Consider the following 23,433-nt stretch of genomic DNA (forward strand, 5'->3'; position numbering starts at 1 on the left):
TGTGTTGGTCCACATGTATCTGGGCCTGCAGATTACACTAACGGCTATTCATGCATGCAATCAGTCTCCTTTTCCTTTGTGTGTGTGTCAGCTCAGCAGTCAGAAGAGATGAGTGTCTCTAGAGAGGAGATAGATGAACACACACAGGAGACAAAGAGGCTGGCCCGTGGAAATACACAACAAGCCACAGACACAAAGCCAGCTGTCCACTGCAGGTTCTGGGTGTTTTCATTGCGAACAGTAAAGGTAGTGTCTGTTTAAAATAAAAATGACTGATATATATTTTTGAATGAGAGTGATTGTTCTCCCACTGGATAGTTTATCTACATTTCTGCTTTTTCTGCAACTAAATTTCACAATTATAAGATAACTTTTTTCTGTTGTTCAAAATATAAGTTACTTCAGTTTGCAAGTAGATATGTTGTTTCACAATTGTTGGTTTCATTTTAACTGTAATAATATTTTTAAATAAAGAAATTAGCTAATATTGGATGGAGGGATTTTATTGCATTCTGTTTTAGTGTTTGGCACCTTAACAATGTGAGTGTTTTGCGTGCTTTGTGTGTTGTTTTCATTAACACCACTGTCATTCTGCTTCCTTGGTGCTGAAATCAAAAAGAAAAGATAGATTGTAACAAGATTGGCAGTTGGCAAAGATGTTAAAGGAGCAAGGTTCATCCACTGCCTGCAGATAGAAGTGACCTGATAATAAGTGTTATTACTAGAGCTGAAACAATTGGTCAGTTATTTATGTAGTTAATTGGAAATTCATTTTTAGTGAGCTTCTGGATTTTGCAATAATCAGTAAAATACAAACTAATCTTTTGTTGCAGTAATTAGGTGAGACAGACTGTCTAGCCCTCGCCTAACACCATCACAAAGATGAATTTGAATTATTCCTGTTCAGCATTTTCCCATGTCCCTGATTACATGTCCAATCTGGATCCCAGCCAGGCTGTGGGTCTCAGTGAACAGGACAACCACTGCCTGTCACAACATATTTCCCAGGTGTCCTCCTCCCCTACCCAGCCTCCCTTAGACAGCTGCTGGAAATCAGTTAAGGAAAAACATTCTCATTATTCCTGGTTCATTAAGCTGTACGTCTGGATATATTAGACAACAAGCAGAGATATAAACATGTTGTTTGGGCCTCTCCTCTCCTCTCCTCTCCTCTCCTCTCCTCTCCTCTCCTCTCCTCTCCTCTCCTCTCCTCTCCTCTCCTCTCCTCTCCTCGCTTCTCCTCTCCTCTCCTCTCCTCTCCTCTCCTCTCCTCTCCTCTCCTCTCCTCTCCTCTCCTCGCTTCTCCTCTCCTCGCTTCTCCTCCCCTTAGTGCCCTTTGTCTCCATTTTACTCAATTTGCCTCCACACCTCACTATAGGAAAGGCTGAGTGTATATCAGACTCAATATCAGACATCTATTCATTTGGATAAAAATGTCCATTGTGTGCTTTTTAATGCCTGCAATTGTAATAGGACACTATATTTCACATTTACACATTTAAATTGTGTAATTCCTGAACAGTTGCTTTGCTGTGTTAATGGGATAGGTTTTTAGGCTAAGTAGTGACATAGGTTAAGAGTTTTACGGTGGTGCATATGATTGTCTCTGGGATTCTCTCTCTGGTGGTGTTTATGTCATGACTGACTGAACAGAGCATCAAATATCTTCTGAGCCTTCAAATGCACTTTCCCATTCTGTTATGTAAAACTAAAGATAAGCTCTTTTTATTGTCTTACATTTCCTCTATTTCAAAGCGAATGTCAGACTAAGCGCTCAGCGACTACAGTCTCTTGCCAGCATTGTCTCTTAGATTCATCTTTGAAAGAACTGGATATCAAATAATGGTACTTAAAGACTTTAGGGTTTACACAGTGTTCATTGTTGTAGTGCTGCTCAAGAATGTGGCTCTGGAGGAAAAGATGTGGATCATCAAATCAAGTGGCAACCACAAATGCCTGTAAAGATAAAAAGAAATTGGCCATCCATTAGTAAAGGCAAAGTTTGACCTGGAGGTTGCCCTTCATGGAAAGTCAAAGGCTTTTGTCTCTTGGCTCCAAATTTCACGAGAGAAAATATATTAAAATTATGTTTTACAAATGGCTTTTAGATTAAAGAATGAGTGGAGTTAAAGCTTGGAAATTATCTTTCTTTGCTTATTTTTTATTGCATATTGTCTGCCAGTAATTTGAAATGTGGTGAAGTTTGCAGAATTTTTATAAAAGAAAAGACATCAGGAAATTATTTTAGCCTGTGGTTGCAGCTCTGTGCCTTTGCTTTGGCTGAGTACACAAGAGAGGTGTGCCATATGGCACTAGAATTGCAGTCTAGAGGGGATTGTCTGAACAGCGGTGCTTCCCTCTCAAAAATTAAGTTCATGGAGCTCCCCAGTGATCCCAGTGTAGGAGTCAGGTGCTGCTGAAAGGGCTCTTTGCACAGCTACCCAGCATGTCACTCTCCAAGCTCATTTGGAAGGGAAGTGTGATTGTCTGCCCCAGGCCTCTTTGGCTACTTAAGAGAGGAAGAGCTGCTTCAATGTTTTCGTAATGGTAAGAGGACAGCACAAAGGCATTGATATTTTCTTTATATATTTGACAAGATGAAATATTTAGCTTTGTTTGTGTATTTTGGAAGAATGGTTTCATCACTTGAAGTGACTTATCTGATATGCTAAAGGAAGTATGAGCATTATGAGGCAAAGCCATAAATCTAATCTGCAAATAGAGCTTGTCTTGCAGTGTCATAACAATCCATGTATAGAGGAGCTATCCTAATTGGAATGCAGTTAAGTAAGGATCAGTTCAAACAATACAGAGATCAATAGGTATCCTGTGGGCTGTAGGGATACTGATGATGCTGCGGTCCGGTTTGTGGTGAGCTTAGCTATTTTTAGAAATAGTCATTCCTCAGTGCAGGTACGGGGAATAAACTCTACAGAGGAGTTGGCCTAGCCACCTCCACCCACATGCTGCCTCAAGCATAATGCAAACCTAATGAATCAGGAACACATTCTGTGACTATCACTATGTGATCTAGTGATGCCATGTGTAGGCTATAGACGGGGGAAGATTCACTGATATACCTTGATTGCATTGCTCCATTACTGCGTTACACTTTTACTGCTTTCCAAGCAAAAGGAGTCTTAGAAGTTCACATTGCATAATATGTAGCCTGTGGCACAAGAAAACACAAAGCACATATTGGATTTGCTGGTTTTTTTTGGGGTAATCCAACTACAGAAATCATGACATAGTATCAAAACAAAAATACAATGCAACATGAAGAAATATGATGCGAATACATATTATGAAATTTAAAATTTTATTGTTACTGTAGATATTTGCTAGATATGTAACATTAATATTTTACTTATCACACATATGTTCAGTTGTGCAGCATCTCTTTGTTCACTTGTTTTATCTATTTGTGGTGTGTTTCTGTATGTTGTCCATGTGTGATTTTGTTGAAATTGGTGAGTCTCTTTTGTTTATCTGGTAAATGGCAATGGCAACGATAAATAATGCTTTTCCTCAGTGCATGAGTGCCTACTGAGTATCAGTGTCAAATTGTTTTGTATGTGTTAACATGTCCAGTGAATAAAGTTGTTTCTACTTTTAAGTACATGGTGATTTGTTTAAATGTTTAGGATGGTATGAGCTGTGGCTTTGCTTGTAAGAATGCTAGTCTCTTAAAGTATCAAGTCAAATCAGCATGCACACCAGCAAGTGTTACATGTAGAAATTTATGCTTTGCTGAGTTTTGAGGTAGCGTCCTAAAAGACCACTGTTCCCACTCCTGAATCTTTTTGGCTTTTTTTTTTTTAAACTGACTCTTATACAGTAGGTATTTACTGACCTCTATAATTAATGAGGCTATCTAACTGAAGAGTGGCAGCAGAGTTATATGGAAAATCCCCAGAAGTACCCCTCAGGACATCCCATTACCCACCTCCTCTGTGGTGTGAACAGTGTCAGACTGTTGCTGCTGGTTTGGTAATGATGCATCCTGCTGACAGTCGTAACTGAGAATTGCAGTGGTCTGTAGGAGGTACAGTCAAGCTGAGATAGTCTTCAAAGCTACAGATCTATCTGCTGCCCTTTGGTGGCACACTTACATCGGTAGTGACGGTTTTCATCTCTCAGTTGCTGCATTATCAACATTGATTTTTAATCATGCTGGGAAAGTTTTGATCTAGGCTGGCAAATCATTAACAGAAAAGTACAGCTAAACAGTTTAAAGAATTGCCATTCGAGCCACCAGGGACGTGATGAAACTTTACGATGATGTTCATTTGGCATTAATTACATCATTTCTTACGACAGGCTGTGTCTTAAAATTGCCTGGTGCCATCTAAATAATAAATGTGGGAATATATGAAATTTGCATTTGATATTGAATGCTGAGAATGTTAGATATTTATACATTACTATACTAGGAAAGTAACTATTTTTCATTAATGAAGCTAAAAGTACAGCAGTTTTTAAAGTCAAGGCTGATCATTGCTAATTTGGCAGAAATTAGCATATTGCCTGTCTGATATTTTAGTTTTGAAGTTTTATTTTTTTTAACAGTATCTGCAAAATATGAGTTTGTGAGTCTTTGCCAAGGCTGTGCCCTTCAGCGAATGGTGCAGTAATTACTACCCAGCTGTCAGGCCCTGTTTGCTCTGTGACAGTTGTACAGACTTTGCAGTCAATATTTCACTGCCCTCTTCATTGACTGCAGACATCACATTGATTTGATTTATTGTGAAGACACTTATCTGAATCAGCGCTCACAAGACAAGGACTGTGAAGGGTCAGTGTAAATTCCTCTGTGTTCGGCCTTTCGTACAGTAAACCAGTCCTTTCCTTCTTTTCCTTTCGGCTGCTCCCTTCAGGGGTCGCCTCATCTGCCTCCATTTAACCCTATCCTCTGTATCCTCCTCACCCACACCAACTATCCTCATGTCCTCCTTCACTACATCCAAGAACCTCCTCTTTGGTCTTCCTCTAGGCCTCCTTCCTGGCAGCTCTAACCTCAGCATCCTTTTACCAATGTATTCACTGTCCCTCCTCTGAACATGTCCAAACCATCTCAGTCTGGCTTCCCTGGCTTTTTCTACAAAACATCTAACATGAGCTGTCCCTCTGATGTCCTCATTCCTGATCCTATCCATCCTCATCACTCCCAGAGAGAACCTCAACATCTTCAGCTCTGCTACCTCCAGCTCTGCTTCCTGTCTTTGTCTCAGTGCCACTGTCTCTAAACCAGACAACATTGCTGGTCTCACCAACGTCTTGTACACCTTTCCTTTCATTCAAAGGATTCCTTTCACAGGTAGGATACCTGTGGGGCATAACCACTGACAACATTCATCATCACACCTTCAACTTCCAGCTTCAGACTCATCACCCTATCTGACACTCTCTTCACCTCCAGAACATTCCTAGCAAAATCCTCCTTCAGGATAACTCCTACTCCATTCCTCTTTCCATCCACACCATGATAAACAGCTTGAACCCTGCTCCTAATCTATAGGCCTTGCTACCTTTCCACCTGGTCTCCTGAACACACAAGCTATCCACCTTTCTTCTCTCCATCATATCAACCAACTCTCTAGTTTTCCCTGACAAAGTCCATACATTCAAAGTCCCTACTCTAAGTCCTACACTCCTGCCCTTCCTCTTCTCTCTTTGCCTATGAACATGCCTTCCTCCTCTCCTTCTTCGACCAACAGTAGTCCAATTTCCACTGGCACCCTGTAGGTCAACAACACCAGTGGAAGTCATTTTTGTGATTCGCATGTTTGATTTGGCTTAAATTTTACATCGGATGCCCTTCCTGACACGACCCTCTGCATTTACCTGGACTTGGGACCGGCACATGAAGACACTGGATTGTGCTCCCCTGTGGTTGCATTAAAACCAGTCCTTTCCTATCTTGGAGATTTTGACTTGTCAACCACAGGTAGGCTGGCCTATAACGTAATAATGGATAATGCTTATGATAACTTGTTACAGTGAAATGGAACTCAGCCATCATGTATACTTTTTAGTTAAACCTGTGGTTTTCCTGTTATGACAAGTTAAAAAATCTTCTGTAGGAAAGTAATATCAAGCTGTTGCTAAACAAAAAATTTGTTTGATGTCAGTCAGTCTTTCTTTTGACATTATTATGTTTACACCATGGGTGTATTAAACATTGTATATGAAGTGCCTAAACCAAATAGCCCACCCATTCCAATAAAAGCTGCTCACACAGCACATAGTCAGGTATCCCTCATTTCTTTCATGCATGTCCATAATGCATGTGCATCAGGGTCTTCCTGTTAAGAGCTGTTTTTTAATTTATTTGCATGTTTGTATTGTATAATTATATATAGTCTCTCTGGACACTAGGCAATTATGTGACCTGCAGTTATAGACTGTGTCATGAAATGGCTTAACACCATACCCTGCCTTGGGTTACACCTGTGTTGCACTAGATCAGTGTTTTGGAACAACCACCTCCATTTTTCTACCACATAACAGCTAGTTATGAGTAATACACAGATAGGTGATGCTTGATTTACAAAGTGATTGTTATGTGAAACTAAAATGAAGACCTCTTCACGCTTAGGGTACTGGTTATTTTTGCATATTCAAAACAGCAGGAGGTCCTCAGTGTATATTTCTTGTGATTAAACTACAAAAGGTCGTCAACACTTGCAAGTTTCAAACAGGGACAGTCATTTAGGCTGTAACATGTAGTACATGCTGCACATTGCATTTGTCCCTCAGGACAGTGTTTGGCATGTTGCACTGCTCTATTTTTCTCCTTGCGTACTCGTGCTGATGGTTGTTTTTATTTTTTTTATTTTTTAGAGCATGAGAACTAGAGCATGCAGTGTTCATTAGCCCTCTACTGTATAAAACCCAAATGGATGACAGGGTTGGTCAAAAACACTGAATAACCACACCGTCAAGTCAGGCACAGCATGAAATTGCCACGAATACTGTATTGCATCAGGAAATATTCGATCTCCGTAGTGTCCCAACCCACAGGTTTCATCAAATTCCCTGGTAGCTGTTCAGAAAGTGAATCATAAGTATATAAATGTTTAGAGACCTACATAATTGGGAAAATGACAGATGGAAGGAAATGAAGGCCAAATCTAAAGTGCTTTGGAAATTTGTCAATGTTACCATGGTTAGTGTGGGTGTTGAAGGTTATTTGTCAAGGTTATTGCCTGATGAGTCACTGTGGGGAGGCGATGAGAGAAAGGGAGAGGGGGCACGGCAGACTAGATTCTTCAATGTGTCAACACCAGAGAAAATGATGTTTATTTCTTTTAGAATAAGGTCAGAGTAAGGCAGCAGAAACTTTATTCAGAGAGGAATAAATAAGAGTGAGATTAAAAACTTTTATCTCTTTTTTGTATTGTGCTTGAAACTAGAAGATAAGGTTTTGCCTGATAATATCCTAGAATTATTCAACTTTTTCAGCTCTGTTTGTGAGCGGCTATAAAAAATATGGTCAGTTGCAGTTGTGCAGATCTAACCCGGTTTTTTAGGTGTTCCGCATCTCTAATTCCACTTCCCTGCATACACAGTTTGTTATGTTTAGATCACAGCCCACTCTGCAGGTTTATTTCTCTGCGACCCTGTTCTGATATCCAGTGGTGGATTATTTCTCTCAATCAAGATGTTTATGTAACCACTAGCCTGAGAGGATTATAGAAAAAAAACATTCTGCTTTTAGAATTTAGTCCAGTGAACCATGAAGATGCATCCCTACTTTGTCATATGTAGCATGTGAATAGTAATCCTTCTGGTGTGAAATGTCATTGATTTAATGTTTAAAAAGCATCAATTCATACACATGTACACTGCTTTTAATATTTAGGAAATATAGGCAGAAATTATGGGTTTCTTAATTTCTTACTCAAAATTCCTATGTTGACTTTGACATTGATGTATAGCAGCTTAAACATTCACTTGTGCTGTAGTTTGTGTCCTCGTTTATCTTTAGTGGTAGCCAAGGAAAAAGGACATTTCCAGGTCCTTGGAGTTCTGGGATGCTGTAGCACCTCATTGCCATGGCAACTGCTCATTTCATCACTACTCCCCAGGTGTGCTGTCAAATGTGTGCCCAGTCTCTCTGTGCTCCCAGCTATGTCTCACCTCATGTTTCACGTCCTCTTTCAACTCATATAACACCTTCATATTGGCACAGCTAGATGTCACGATTGCATTTATGATGTCATGATCTGATTATGAGTCTTTGTTTATGCTAAGCAGTTCCTTTTGTTTTCTTACCATATCATCCAATCTGTGAGTTATCATCGTAGTTGGCATGCAGACTGAGTGTCAAACCTATTATTGCTGTGATCTTTTTGTCCGGTTCATTAAACAAACTACTGTCTTTCCTTCCTGTATTTACAAATTCAGTCTAGCAATAAATACTGGAAAACAGCACATCACAGTAAGCAATACAGCTCGTAGATGAAAATCCACTTGTTCTGGTACAGTAATTAGTGCCTGAAGGGTGCAGCATTAGCACATTCTGCTAATCCGGCACTGGTGCTCCAGTGGGCTCAGAGCTGGGAGAGTAGGACTGAGTCCCACTGGAGCAGATGGATGACGTGATCTGAGGGAGGCTGAATTGGGCCCTGGATCATTAAAAGGGCTGATTAGATAGTGGTAATGAGATCAGTATTTTGGGCTCAAGGCTGGTGTTCCGCAGAAGATCTAGGTCTCGTTGGACTTCTGCAGCACAGTTTAGGGAACTTTTGTCTTTGTTTTTTTTCTAGTGATTTAGACCCATGGTCATGGGTCTCTCAAGGGAATTTGTTAACCTCCATACATTGTGTTATGACATTGCGTTCATTAACCAAGATCACAGAACAAAATGCCTGCCATTGTTGAACTGGGTGTTCAGTGTTTTGCTGAAGGGCAGTACGACATATATCTGGGTCTGAGGATACATATACATCTATTAGCATTATGCATTAATGTGGTGTAACAAGCCTTATGCAGATAAATAATACAAAAGCATCGCCAATAAAAATCAGCATTAGCCACTTAAAGTCAATTATACCCAACACACTACACATTATCTCCTCGAATTATCCAACTGACAGCATGGAGTCCTTCATCCCAGAATGATGGGATGTTTCTGTGGGATGAAAACAGTTGCTCTATTCAATTTTAGAAAGTCAACCCAAACCCTTTTATAAATGCAGTGATATTAGTGAAGATAAAATATTAGTGAATGCAAATCCATTTGATTTTCAGTTATTGGTTGCAAATCTTTCGTATCCCAATCAAAAGCGTTACCATTGAAATTTCGAGGATTTTCAGGCTTCATGTACCCATATCTTCCATGCATAACAGTTGGTGCCTATTGCCTGTCCCTTATCTCTGTTGTTTTGATGGTGTGCAGCCTGAACAACCCCAGAGCCATAAATTCAGGTACGCTATCAAATCTGTCAGCATGTTTCCCAGTTGGAGTGTTGCTTTGCTGACTGGGGAGCCTCTCATCTTCTGGGCTATGAGATTTCCATCTTACAATGGCTCAGAACAGCAGCAGCAGCAGAATGGACGAAGAAAGTGATGATGGTGTTGAGACACACTCTTTACTTTAGGGAGCACTGTGTGCTCTTTTCTGAGGTGATGGATGTTCTCTACCAAACCCACTAATGTAAATGCCATATTTAGCTGGGTGCTCAGTCCTGTCCCAGTGTGTGGAAGGATAACTCTCTATTTAAGAAGAGTTTAAGAAGAGATGTAAGCAACATTCCCATATAGTAATCCTGTGTGCAGATAGAATCATTTGTTTCCTTAGCTCATGTTGCAATTTTCTGTTGATGGCAGATTGTAATTGGTTTCCTGACCATCTTCCACTGGGATTTGAAGGACATGTTTATTCATGTAAACACACCATTATTTTAGTTTTTAACAGACAGGCATTTTGTTTTAAGCACTTTTATCAAGCATGGAGTACTGGAAATAAACAGTAATATTTGAACCTTTCTGTAAATCTCAGACGTGATGCAGTGTTCTTTAGAAAGACTCACTGGGGAGGCTGCCCACTGCCTGCACTGCTGGATGACATCATTGCTCCCAGAGTGGCATGACTGAGTAGATGCTGGGAAGACAGGGGGAAAGACCCTAGAGCAAAAAATGCAGCCTCCTACTTCAGCCCAGTCCCAGTTACATCAGACCACATGCCACCCAGTCCAGCCAAGCCATGAAATTCTAGCTTCCCCCTGGGCAAACAAAGACCCCTTTCAGGCCAGTCCCTACTGTGATCATACAGCGCAGAAGCAATCTGTTCCTCTTGGCTGCTCGCTGTGAAGTGACCCAGCCTTTTCCTTGCTACAGCTTTGCTGGTTTGTGCAACGCTCAACCAGCGAGGCTCATTCTGTTTTTTTAAATTCTCTGCTTGGTCCTGTCTGTCAGACTTCAAAAAGATGGAGGCACAGAGGCAGAGATGAACCACCCCTTCAGCTGACTCTGGCAGTGCATCAGTGTATTCAGTGGAGGTGGGGTGGGGTTTGATTTGTGAGGCAGATGTACATGGTCTATGACTTTTAAAGTAAACAACAAGCTAATGATCGTGACATAAGGGAAAATCCCAGTTAATTACTGTACTTGTATAACTTTTTCACTTTGTAACTCTGGCCATTGGTTCATTGTGAAACATAGACTCAGCTAGGCAAGAAACATACACAATCAGATAATCAAACCACTAAAATGTAAACCACATTATACAGAGGTTATAATAAAAAAGAAATTGCTTCTAATAAATGTTCTTGATGAAAATCATTCTCTGACCAGAAAAAGTAGACAAATATCTGATAGTATGCAGCTCTCCTAATTGAAAAAATGTTTGGACTGTTCTTCTGCCTGTATGACAACATACAAGCATACAGTGCCATGTAAATTCTCCTAGTAAGAAAGTAGAACAATAGCTGAAGGTGTTTTGCTGATACTAAGTGCCTTTCCCATACTCACCTTCCTCCTAATGGTTTTGGATGCTCCAGGGCCAGAGTGCTATCTCTTTGACTGATGAGGTCTGGACTAGGCATTCTGGACCAGCATGCACCTGCTCTCCCATCAGCCCTCTGGGGTGATGTCACATCTCAACTCTGTCAGTCAGTGGACTTCCATTACTTCCTACCTGCAGCATCAGACGAGTGGCCTCATTCAGTCACTCTGTGCAGCAATCAAGGTGTTCAAGCCTCGACCTACAAAATAAAAAAGCCTTTGAGCCCCCAAGAAAATTTTAAGGTTATCAGGGAACTTTTTGTTTGCAACAGAATGAGAGAAATCAGAACTTCATAACAGGACTATCTATCAGAGAAAATGTAAAGTATAAAGGTGAAAATATACTATTTCACAATATGGTCAAGCTCCAATTCAGAAATATCACTAGCTTGTGTAAGCTTATGATAGCTTACATGTAGAAATAATAAGTGGCTGGGTACATAAGACCTGACTCATGTAACCTAATACACTTTTTTAGTACCCTGCTTACTATTGAAACGTCCAACACTTAAAAAAGACTGAGCCAGCAATAAATTAGTGGTTAATGTTTGCATTTTTCATGAAATGAAATTTTGTGCTGACATCAACTGTATGGATCTGGGATTTTTTTTTATTAGACTAAGTATAATAAACACCACAACAAAACCCCACCAAGTTCTCAGTTATTTTAATTCTGTTATTTTTATTATTCATCCATCTGCTTATGGTAGTCAAAGGGGGAATACAAGAAGCTCTGTAATTTTGTTCACATTGGCCTAGTTTTTCCTCTGTGGTAAATATGGGCAAGAATCTCATTCTACCCAGTTGGAGCAGGAGTCTCTTCTAAAGACTCTTGCTTTCAGTTGTGAAGATGCAGCTGTATTTCTTAGCAGTTGAAGATTTGTTTTCATGTGGAGAGAAGAAAGAGGGAGTACAACATTGTGACCTGGACAAATGTTCCCGTCTTTTCAGGGTTTGCCTCCCATAAGCTGTAATGTTTTACTGCTCTGCTACACTTAATGTGCATTTTCAGATGAAATATACAACTTATCGAATGATTTTGGCACACAAAGTTTTTATGTGCATATTTGTAGGATTGTCTCACTAACAGTAATAACACTATTTATACCAGTAATATATTAACTGGGAAAATGTGCTTCAAATACAGGAAGTTTAAAGTATAAGTTTAAATGCTTCACAGTCTAATGGTGTTGCAAAAGGTAAATACTGAATTCGAGGGGAAAATTTTTGTCAGTATCTATGACCTTAAAGTAAAACTCCCTTTTGCTTAATACCCTGAACAGAGTTTTGCTCAGCTTTCTGGATTAATTATGTTTCAAAGCTAAAGAAAAGCCCAGTGTTGGTAGGTTTTAAGCCCAAGAGCAGCACTCCAGTTCACTGTGTAATATATTTAGAGCTAAGTTGTATACGTCTGCTGAACAACACAATGCCAGATCTACTCAAAAGGCATTCAGCTGCACACGTACCGCATCTCTGTGGGCCCAGCCAAGCCAGCGTGACAGTACTTGAAGTGTGACAGAAGCTGAACTGAGTGAATGTCTGCTGTCACTGTCAATATGATTCTTACAGATATGCAACTTTAGTACTTCTCTGTTTTTTAATGGTTGTCTGGACCAAATAATGTTGTGACTCTGTGTTTTGCTGCGTTCAGTGTACTCTTCCTGTTTTGCTTACTTGAGGACATGCAAATGTGCAGCCTTGGTCCAGTGTTTCAGCATGGCATTTTTAAGTATCAGATAATAACATTTGGATATTTTAAGGATATTTTATTGGCCTTAGCTTCGTGGGAGTACGTGTTTGTGTGTGAGTAATGGTGAATCAGTGTGTGCGCTGTAAGTGCCAAAGGGATGATACCCTCAACTGACAAGCAGAAGGTGAAAATGTTTCTTTCTTTTCCTGTTTCTTCCACATTCAAGACATTGCTCTCTCATCAAGACATTTGCAATGTTACAGTCTTTTAGTGTTGCATTGCGGGTGTGCTGATGCAATTTCAATCTCCATTTTCAACTCGCTTAACTGTATAATGCATTTATTCTAGAGAACACTCTATCCATAGAAATGCTGAACTTATTAAAGCAAAATTACAATAATTCTGCTTTCTAAATATTTAAATGGCCTGTGTGTCAAGTTAGCTTTTGTCTTTTTTTTTTTTTGTTTTGTCTTGAGATATCGCCTCCTCTCATTTTGATCAAAAATGTGGTTGGTGCCTCATTGTTGTTCTTCTGGCAAATGACTCTTTATGAGCTGTTTCTTCCCAGTCTTGAGATGTCAGTTCATTGTTACTTTTACACTGCGGTTGAAAGCACTAATTCTGAGCCAAACAGATCCCCTTTGATAATATTTCAATGTTTTTATGCTAAGGTCTTTACAGTTGCGTCTTACTGACTTGGTTTTTCATTTGAAGTCTGGCACATTCAAATCAATACCTTACGTAAGCTGTGTGGGAGACAGCTGAAGATGGATTTTGAGGCTCCATTACTTAAGAAGACTGAGTGCTATCTTTACATTGTGTATGTTCTGCAAGACATCGCCTACCCTCATTCAGAGAGCACTGAGGAGTAAGGCCCTGAGTGAGAGAGGCTTGTAAGAAGTGCTGTTGCTATGAGACTGTCAAAATTGTGTCTGAAACACAGTTCTGTTTTGAGGAAAGTTAAAATATTTTTAACACCTAATGCTTAGGCCGATCTGCTCCAAAATTATGCTAAGCTCAATGCTATGAACATGCGATAGCGGGCCTATTTCAGCGAGAGTAATAAGCCGGTGCTATAAAATTTGCGCTGTACAATATAGATCCTCTCCTCAGTTCTTGCTGTCAACTGCTGTCTTATCAGCTTATGAGGGAAAATATTTTCACGCAGTTTGAATAACAGGGAGAGAAAAGGCCATGTTCGTTCCTCTGCGTTTGTGTTAAGTGGTAATGTAGGAGGTTAAGGGCAGTGGTTATGGAAATGCACCCAGATCTCCAGTGTTGGTTTTTAAAAGGGCACTGTTCTGGGGCCACTTGACAAAATATGTTTGAATTGATTGTGTCTTTTGAAGGCTAAAGGTCACAGTTAAAGAAATCAGCTGTATTATAGCGTGTCAGTTTTGTTCCTACATCCTCCTTTTACACTCAGTAATTTGTCATCCTCTGCTGAAAAACTGCTGAAACTCTAAGAGACACATACTCTCTCTACTTTATCTTACCGTGTGATGATGATGAATCCTAGATGAATGCATGGGAAGTTTTTAACCTTCAATCCCTGTGAGTCCATAAGACAATCAGCTCCACGTGTCCTTTGAGGACATCAAGCTAAGCTGCATTGGACTAAAACTGAAAAAAGCGGCTAAAATAGTTCTCACCGCTGCCTTTGAAAGTTCTATTTTTTGCTCCATTTTCTGGAGATTCATCCTAAGAGGCTTCATTTATATTAGCTGTACAATCAGATTTCTCCCAAAGTACCAGCTTTTAATTAAACATGCAAACCAATTAAGTTATGCTCTTCTTCATTTTCCCTGTGGTTAACCTCATGCAAGGTTAGCTGCAGAGGCTTCTGATGTCACAGGGTTTGTGCTCAGACCTCTCTAGAGCTTCACATGCATTGTCAGTGGTTCATACTGTGTAGTATATCTTTTCTCCAGAAGCGATGACACAGACTCATCATGGGAGTTAATTTTCACATTTTGCTCAATGCATGTCCTTTCGCCCTCGTTAATACATTGATCGCAGGAACGTTTTAATGTGTCCAGTTTAGCGGTGTCAAGGATTAGGCACTTGGGAGACTCCTTGAAGCTTCATAAGTGACACCACAGTAAATCTCTCAAATAAGCTGTCACCCCAAATCCCCAGCCAACAACTCAGCAGCACTTTTTAGCTTGTCCTGCCTCGCCGTTTTGCTGCCAAGTACAGCACAGTGGGAGACAGCAGACAGCAGCCGCCCTCGCTTTCATAGTTTAACTCTTCAGAGCTGTCACACTAAATAATCAAGGAAAATAGCACGATCGCAAAGAAATGATGCTTCTTACTATCGTGCCTCTAAGATTGTAAAAAGTAAGAGAAGAGCTGCCGTGCCCTCAGTCTGACTCAGTAATCGCCTCATCACCGTTTGGAGTATGTGGAAAAATAGCCGGAAATCACATCACATCAGATTAGAGCAAGTAAAATAGAGTTTACATATTTAGGGACCGTTAATCTGCTCAGTCTCTTTCAGCTGGAGTTAGTCTAATTCTGAAATAAAATGTATGTCTTTTTAAAAGTCGTGCTGCACATTTAAAATGTCTCTTCTTGCTGCAGTCCTAAAATACTTTAATATTTGTTTAAAAATAAGTTGGGAAAGAAATGTGAAATGGTCATGGATGTGCGTTTGAGAGGCGTCCTGTCTTTGGTGCCTACGGTACAAGGACTGGCTAAAGCATCTTCTGGGAGCTTTCAAAGACAGCTCAGTTTTATAGGGCACTGTAGAACTCAGCGGCATTTAAACGGCTCTTTGTTTCGCAGTAGGTGATCCAATTGTGTGTGACCAATAAGATAATTTTCTAATTTCCTCCATTATAGTGCAGCCTGGTATTACTTGGCTCTAATAAGAGGTTGTGACTTTTGAAGGTTATTTCACCTTAGGGCAGCTCATGACAGTAATAGACTTTAGGGAGGGATGACACGTTTTAGTCCATATGCAACTTTCTCACCTATTCTCACTGAACTGAGTCAATTTTCACTCCAACCATTCAGGGAATCGTTTAGGGACTGGAGCAGAAAGTTTGATGACCCACCTTTGGCCAGATTTTCCCTTGTTAAAATTATGCGGAGCTGCATTCTGTGAAAAACTTGTCTCTCTGAATCATTTATTGAGAAGCGCACATCTCCCTTGGGCCTCCATTAGCGTGTTGACACACAGGGGCAGTGGTGGGCCTTTCACGCCTGTGTGCACAGGCAGCCCGTCTCCAGGGCCAAACAGCTTTCTGCATTTTTATGGCTGGATTCACCACTGGAAAGTGAGCTTTCCTCGGGCTCTGGAGACAATGGAGAGGGTGAAATGGTACCACAGAGGGCCCGTCTGCTCAGCATGAGACGTTTAAAACATCCACATGCTGCTTATTCAGACAAATGGAGGTCAGTGTCTTTCCACCAGTTGGTTGATTGAGTTGCTCGTCTGCCAGTCACACAAGTATTGCTCTTATGGCGTATACAGGCCCAGATATTGAGATAGTCACAGATTACAGTAAGTCCATTAAATAGCATAGCTGTTGCTACATTTTGTAGCAGCAGTGATTTTCTTCAGAGGCACAGAGTACCGGATTCAGACACAGCTACAAAATATGTGGGATGCCATCATTGTGCTGCCATTGTCTCATCTGACTCACTTTATTGTTTAAGCTTTATTTGACTTTGACTTGACAGTAAGAGTCTTATCACTGTGTCCTCCTGGCAAATGCATACGTTGCATTACATTGCCTTGTGCTTTGGTTTTGAGAAAGCAGAGAATCCAGTCTTAATACACTTTTTTTGGTTTCCTAAGCCATCTGTCATTATACTATTGGTGCAATGCTTTTTGCTGAATGAGAATTAGAAAAGTTAAAGAACTTGTCTGTAGGAGCTTTTACGTTTTTGCTGAGATAGGGTATAAAAAGATTTAAATTCCACTTCACTACCCATGCATGGCCTTTACTTGGTTTATAAATTGGTCGGGGGTGTTCAGAGGCTCTTAATTATGCTGAAGGGAAAAACTCTCTCACTATTTACTGAGCTCAGAGACTGTTGTCATTGTATCTGTGGATCAGCAGATATACTACAGACTCTGAGGACAAAAAGAAAGTAAAGCTGATGTCTGCATCACGTCAGTCAAGCTTTTTGACAGAGCGAAAAATACCAACAATGACACTATAGCTCTGACATGCTCCATTACTCAACACTGGTTGTAGGCTCCGAAACGGGTTTTGGACAAGGTGGTCTCACATTAGATTTAACAATGTGACGGATGAGTGAGCCTCAGGAACAAAGTTTTCCATAAGTGAAGCCCTGAGGCGTTTTCATTGATTTTTTGTTCTATCACCAAATGGATTCTGAACTACAAAACTATTCTTTGCAGGCATCCAAATAAAAAGTAGGATGAGTGACATAATGCTGGGAAAAATAGCAGTGCTTTCCTTATCTAATCTATATATATACATTATTTTTATCATGTGGCTGTGATTGTGTTGAAGTTCATCAGATGTGCAGAAAAGATGGTAAAAGGTCATTCCCAACTGTTTTCTCCTGAGATTTCACATTTAATCAGCCCACTTGGCAAAAATAGGAGAGGCTGCATTTGGGAAATATCCCTCTTCAATAATAATAGAAAAAGACCAAGAATTCAGAAGGGAAATTATAGTTTGACAGTAAAAAGATAACTGGGTCTCAGTGAGTTCTGTTCTTTCCCATAAAGCTTTTTTTCTTCTTTCTGCCCTCTATTTCATGCAGTCTTGCTTCCTATTAAAGATCTGAGGCCAGCGGTTTATTGAAGGAGATGCACAATGTTTTAACCAGCTGTTTTGTTTGTGTCAGCAGATTGTAGCAGCAAAAAGGACAGTTTTGCAAGCAAACTGAGGAGTAGTATGAGGAGCGGGAGGAAAATTGAAAGTCTCATTTGATAGTGCCAGTAAATGTGGAAATGAAATGCTTTATAACAGGAACACAATCGGAGTTCATCGGTGTACAGTCAGGAGGGAACTGGGAGATGAAACCAGTGAGCTTGCGCCCTCACAGAAAGGGTTTTTGCATTATCAGCACAATATCTCAGATAATTATGCCAAACAGAAAGTGCTGAGGTTATGGAGCAATTAGGCCCAATGGATGTATGCATATTTTAGAGACAACATGCTAAAAAAACAGAGACTGCCTGATAAGCTCCAGCTGCCTTTACTAGACAGGGGGTAGCTTTGGTGAAGAGGATGACGCTGGAGCTTCGTGATGTAGCCAGCTCATTTTTAAAAATTTTTTTTTAATAACCCTGGGCTGAGACACACTGCAGATGTTATACCCAATTAGTAGACCATGTAGTGTAGCTTTTAACAGTGGCTTCTCACAATGAGCCTGTTGGGAAAAGTTTCTCTTGAGGTCTAATGTTCTTAAATGACAGTTATGAAATGAATGAAAAAACACCAAAGGCTCAGAGGCACTAAAAGCACCCCCTGCCAAGAAATCCAATAGTGCAGTGCTTATGGCTATTGCACTGATAAACAACAGATATTAGTCACCGCGTGAATGATTCTGCCAACATTTCAAATGTGAATGTCTGGTTCAATGCATCATCCCTTTGGCCAAAACCCAGATGAAGTTATGATAATACTGTGCGCTGTAGGAGCGTCCAGTTCTCGCTTCATGTAGAGGTTAACAGTGCATAAGAAAACATGTCAGGTCTGAGGGGCTGATAGAGTCTGAATTAGTGACACTGAGTCATTGCCTTTCATTACACTCGGGGAGACTGAACTGGCACATCATCACCAGAGCTGTGCAAATGCCAAAGAAATGAGGCATTGTTTATATGCTAATCCCAAGGATGAGGGCAATTGTGCTTATCATTGTGTCTTGGGGGTATTTGTCACACTTTTTAGTAAGAAAACCTAAATGTTGTGCAGATGGTGAACAACTCCAAGCTTACTAAAACGTATTAAGTGTAGAAAGATGTGTATACTATTAGCTGTTCAACAAAAACACCAATCAAACAATTAGTTAGTCTTGCTTCAAATATTTAAAACCATTCTCTACGTGGTGGTGTACATGGGGTGTATTGTGAAATAGCTGTACCCACATTGATCACCTCAGTGTGTGCGTTTGCGGGTGAGAAATGTGACAGAAAAGCTATTAGAGCCAGGCTGGCAGTGGAATCCATCACTGGTGGGCTGAAGGACTAATGATTCAGAAATCCTCATTGAGAAACATATTCATTTCCTCATGCCTGCAGGAAAGCACAGTATAATACAACTCTCTATCACACACATAGAGCTGCTACTCAGGTTGTGTTGGTGCATCCTGTTTGTAACTCAGAGGCTGTGTCTGTGTATATTGTGCTGTCATAAATGACATTCCCTTTATTGTGACAAATTGAATTTACAATAAAGTGGTATATCAATTTTGGTACAGGTATTGTCCTAGTAATAAATCTTTTCACATGCACAGAGGCTAAGTCTTTTGGAAAGTTTTGGGCATGATAAACCCTTACTATTAAAATAATTAACGGTATCTTTATGCCTTTTGAGCCATGCCAGCACTATAGATATTCCGTATAGATGGAAATGTCAGGCCATCGCTTTGGTCTGGACTGTTGAGATTAGGTATAGAAATTCATGACATATGTGATCGTCTTGCTTATCTTGTACTGCCACCATGAGTTTTTCATTTACTATTTTTAGTAAAATCAGTCTAAAACCATTGACCTGAGCGGTACCATCACACCCCCGCCCAGGATTAATTGATTCAGAGATCCCTTGACGTTTGTCCCATCAGGTCAAAAGTCTTATACTTTGTTTTACGTTGAAACATAAGCAAAAATAATTGCATTATGGCTTCCCTTCTTTAATTCAAATGAAGAATGCAAGTCAAAGTTAACTTTTTCAATTTAACAGATATACCTTCTTAAATGGCATTTAAGAAGCTCAGGGCAATGCTGCTACCACGAATAATGTAATACATCTTGTTAAACGGTTTGTGTTTTTGCTTACATGACTTTATCACACAGTTAACTATCACTTTTAATTAGATGATTTATTTATTTATTATTAAGGCTCCAGTTTTCACACACTAAGGTAAAAGATAAACTCAGACTGTTACAGTCATCCTGTGCAACATGCAGAAGATAAAAAATTGCCTGATATTGCAGATCCTTAAACTGATTCTTTTATTTGTGTCAAAGTGAAATAGCATTGGTCATAGCAGCATTGATTCAACAGTGTCAAATAGGGTTACAGATAAACATAGCAATTTTTACAGTTTTGTCAGTATGTGTTAAATCTTTAAGGTACATTGCTTTGTCTTAGGACTGTGTGTTATCCTGTTCTTTTAGCATCTAGATTTGATGACTGGTCATTTAAATTTGTCTGAGTGAGACATTTAATCACTCTTGAGATTTTCTGTCACTATCTATTATGTATTCTGTGTCTTCATCGACTGCCCAGGGCTACATACAAGTTAATAACTCTGTTTAAGAGCTGCCATCGAGCTACTACAAAGAGAGAAAATGTCTGCCCATGGATTTGGTTGGTTCCACATGTTAGATAGATAAGTCATTTTGTTCAGCGCTTTTTATTCTGTATTTGGCTTTGCTATTTTTTTTTTTTTTTAAACAGTATCTACCTGGGCCCAGTAAATCTCATCATATTTCATATGAAGCTTATAGATTTAGACACTCTCACTGACCAGATGATCCCAGTCAGGCCCATGATGCTGTTTAAATTATATCCTCTAAGGCTTCATATGTTGTTCTCATCTGCTCCTGTCTGCCTCAGCTCATGAGTGTGATAATTGCTGGCTGGCTGGTTGTGGCTCAGTGGGAGACGAAGTTTTAAAGGGTTTAAACTGAAGAAGCAGAACTGTTGGATGTTTGTGTGTTCTCCTTCAACCTCGAGGCTTTTTTTGTTTTCATCCCATTGACCATTATGGTTATTTTAAGGAGTGTCCATAAAGGCAGCAGCTAAATGATTTTTCAGTTTTTACAGATTTCTTAGCACTGATTGATAAATGTACTGCTGAACTCAACTAGTGTGCTTCAATACTGTTTAATTCTTTTCTTTTCAAAAGCAAAATAACCTGATCCTACAATGTTATTTTAGTGATGTTGAATAGCCCAACAATGTACCAAACTGCCTATGGATTATATGTAAAATGGTTGTATATGCAGAGTAGGGAGATCAATCTAAACATCTGTTAGGTAGAAATTTCTAACTCCATGTTATTGTTATGCTGAACCAGGTGTGAAGCATTTTAGTTTGTAACATGCTAGAAATAGACTTGATTTTATTGTGCATTGGAAAGAGAGCTTTATATTACTGAGACTGTGAGTGGCTGTAGGTTGGCCCCTGTGTGCTCCCAGTCCCAGCTGAAGCGTCGGGGTCACGTCTTTAACTCCATGCATGAGACTGAATTGCTCTGACACCTTAACCAGTGCAATCCCTTCTGTCTCCTGGGAAAAAAAAGAAAGCAATTGGCTTATGAAACTCAAGAAATCACCTCAAGGCTCAAGGTACCTTTAGCCTTTCACTACACACGCACACACAGTTATCATGTTTCCGTTCCTCTCACTATGAAGTGATACAATCTTTTATTAATGGTCTGTGCTCCTGCGTTGACATGGAGACCATTTTAATGATTAATCTGAATGAAAAGAGCCTGTTGTACACCTGGGGCTTTTTAAACAGTAAAAAAAAAAAAAAAAAAAACTCTGTTTTTCTGTGTTTTTCTTTGTTAGAGGCACATTAGAAAGATCTTTTTAATTCTTTTGTGCCTTTATGAGATGAGATGTCCCTGAGTTTTAGGAATCATCTGAGAAGTACAGACGGTTGTTGACAACTTAAACTATGAATCACAGAAATTTAAATGGTTATAAACTATGTTAAGCATGCAGTATAAAGATGCCAAATAATTAATACCCAAGAACAAAATGTTTTATCAAAGCCTAGTTATGCCAAAGATCATATAGTCAACTAATATATGTTACATAAGTGTTCAACATTAGTTATTTAAACAAGACAGAAACATGCAAGAATATGGTATAAGGTGTATTTGATCAGCTGTCGCTTTGCTCTGAATTACCAAACAGCGAATGGGTTCTGCCTTGCTAGTTTTATTTGACAACCACATAATGTGTGATGACAAGTGGTAAATAAAACATCATCATCATCATCATTTGGAACAAAAAAATGTACTGTATGTAATTTAATAATGTCTGGGAAAAAGACAGTTTAAAAGAAATACTTGACTTAAAACTTGAAATAAATACAGAGTTTTTATTACAGTGTGTGTACTGTGTGTAGAGTGTTATTTTTCTGCATAACCTTGCCATAGGTAATTTCATGCTGAACAATCCATCCCTATTATAGGCCTTTTTGTACATTTTTATTTGGATACCTTATTCCATTTTTTTTTTTTTTTTTACACACTTTATTTCAGACACTTTTTTATAGGGGTGACAGAAGGTTCATGGCTGGGCCTCTACAATAGTCTTACACCTAGGGCACCTGATTGTTTTAAATTTTCTTCCCAAAACAGATCAAGCTAATGAAACCTTATATAAATCTGTTGAGGCTCCTGTAGTGCTATATTGAGATGCCAGTTCAGGCGAGGAAATGGTTCATTAGTATTAATTAGAAATTTCAGGACACCCTTTCTCTTCTGCAGTCACCTCCATCTCATAATTAGAGAAAGCCCCAGAGGAATAACCCAGCTACTTGTGGTGTTAGACAGAGACAGAGGTAGGGGCACCGGGGATCAGGGAATGGGGAGAGAAAGGGTGGTGTTCTGTTGAATACTAACGAATTTGCTCTTTCCTTGCCACAATAGAGCTGATCTGCTTTCTGATAATGTGTGTTTATTTGTTACGGAGTCATTTTTATATTTGCATGTTGTTTTATCACCTACAATGGCTTTGTATAGCAAGGTTCAAAGAAATTAGTGTAGCTTGCACAAAAAATGCTTTATTTATGTGTATAGTGGCTTTGATGCTTGTACGTATATGCATGTCTCCCCACACCACAATGATCTTTGCTTTTCGTTTTTGTCAAGGCTCTGTAATTTAGCAGGAGCACCAGATTATATTTTATAATGTTACAACAAAGGAATAATCCTGAAGTGACAGTTGCAAACACCCGTGAAGCCCTTCAGTCTTGCTACAGAAAGGTTGGTTGCCTCCGGAGGCAACCAACCCCAGCGGAGCTCCTATCAGCGGTTGGTCACAGAGGAGTCACAGCAGTTAAACGACAAGCCCAGCATCGATATGTACAGCCTGATTAATGACATGGACGAGAGAGCTGCCGCTGATACTTCTACTACCGTCACAGGGAAAACAAGCAGATAGACAGGAGGAGGAGGGACTAGTGAAAACGCTTCACACTGGCTGTCTAACCTTGACCTTAGCTGACCTCCTCATGAGTCATTATGAGGGCTAAGACCTGAGAGTTCATCGCACTGCAGCCAGCATGTGATTTAGACATGGAAATGAATAGGGCTTGATATTGTTTTGAATTTAAAATACTTGAAATACTTTAGTTTGACTTACTATGATCAATTGATTTTCTGCAAAAGATTTTCCTGACTTTGTTTAGGAAATAACTAATTCCATCACTGGTGATAATTCTGTGGGTACAAAAACGTTATTTAATGCAGCTTTAACAAAATATTTAGTGAATGAACATATCACCATCCCTTTGCATGAACTAAACATTGACTTTTGCCTCAAAGCATCCCTGAGCAGTGTG

General features: G+C 39.6%; 1 protein-coding gene across 2 annotated transcripts in view; it reads left to right on the forward strand.

The window, feature by feature from the left end:
• frmd5a (FERM domain containing 5a) overlaps positions 1 to 23,433 on the forward strand; it is a 47,894-nt gene that overhangs the window by 8,045 nt on the left and 16,416 nt on the right. The gene's annotated exons all lie outside the window — the stretch shown is intronic.

This window comes from Mastacembelus armatus, chromosome 6, assembly GCF_900324485.2.
Source record: "Mastacembelus armatus chromosome 6, fMasArm1.2, whole genome shotgun sequence".
Lineage (NCBI taxonomy): Eukaryota > Metazoa > Chordata > Actinopteri > Synbranchiformes > Mastacembelidae > Mastacembelus > Mastacembelus armatus.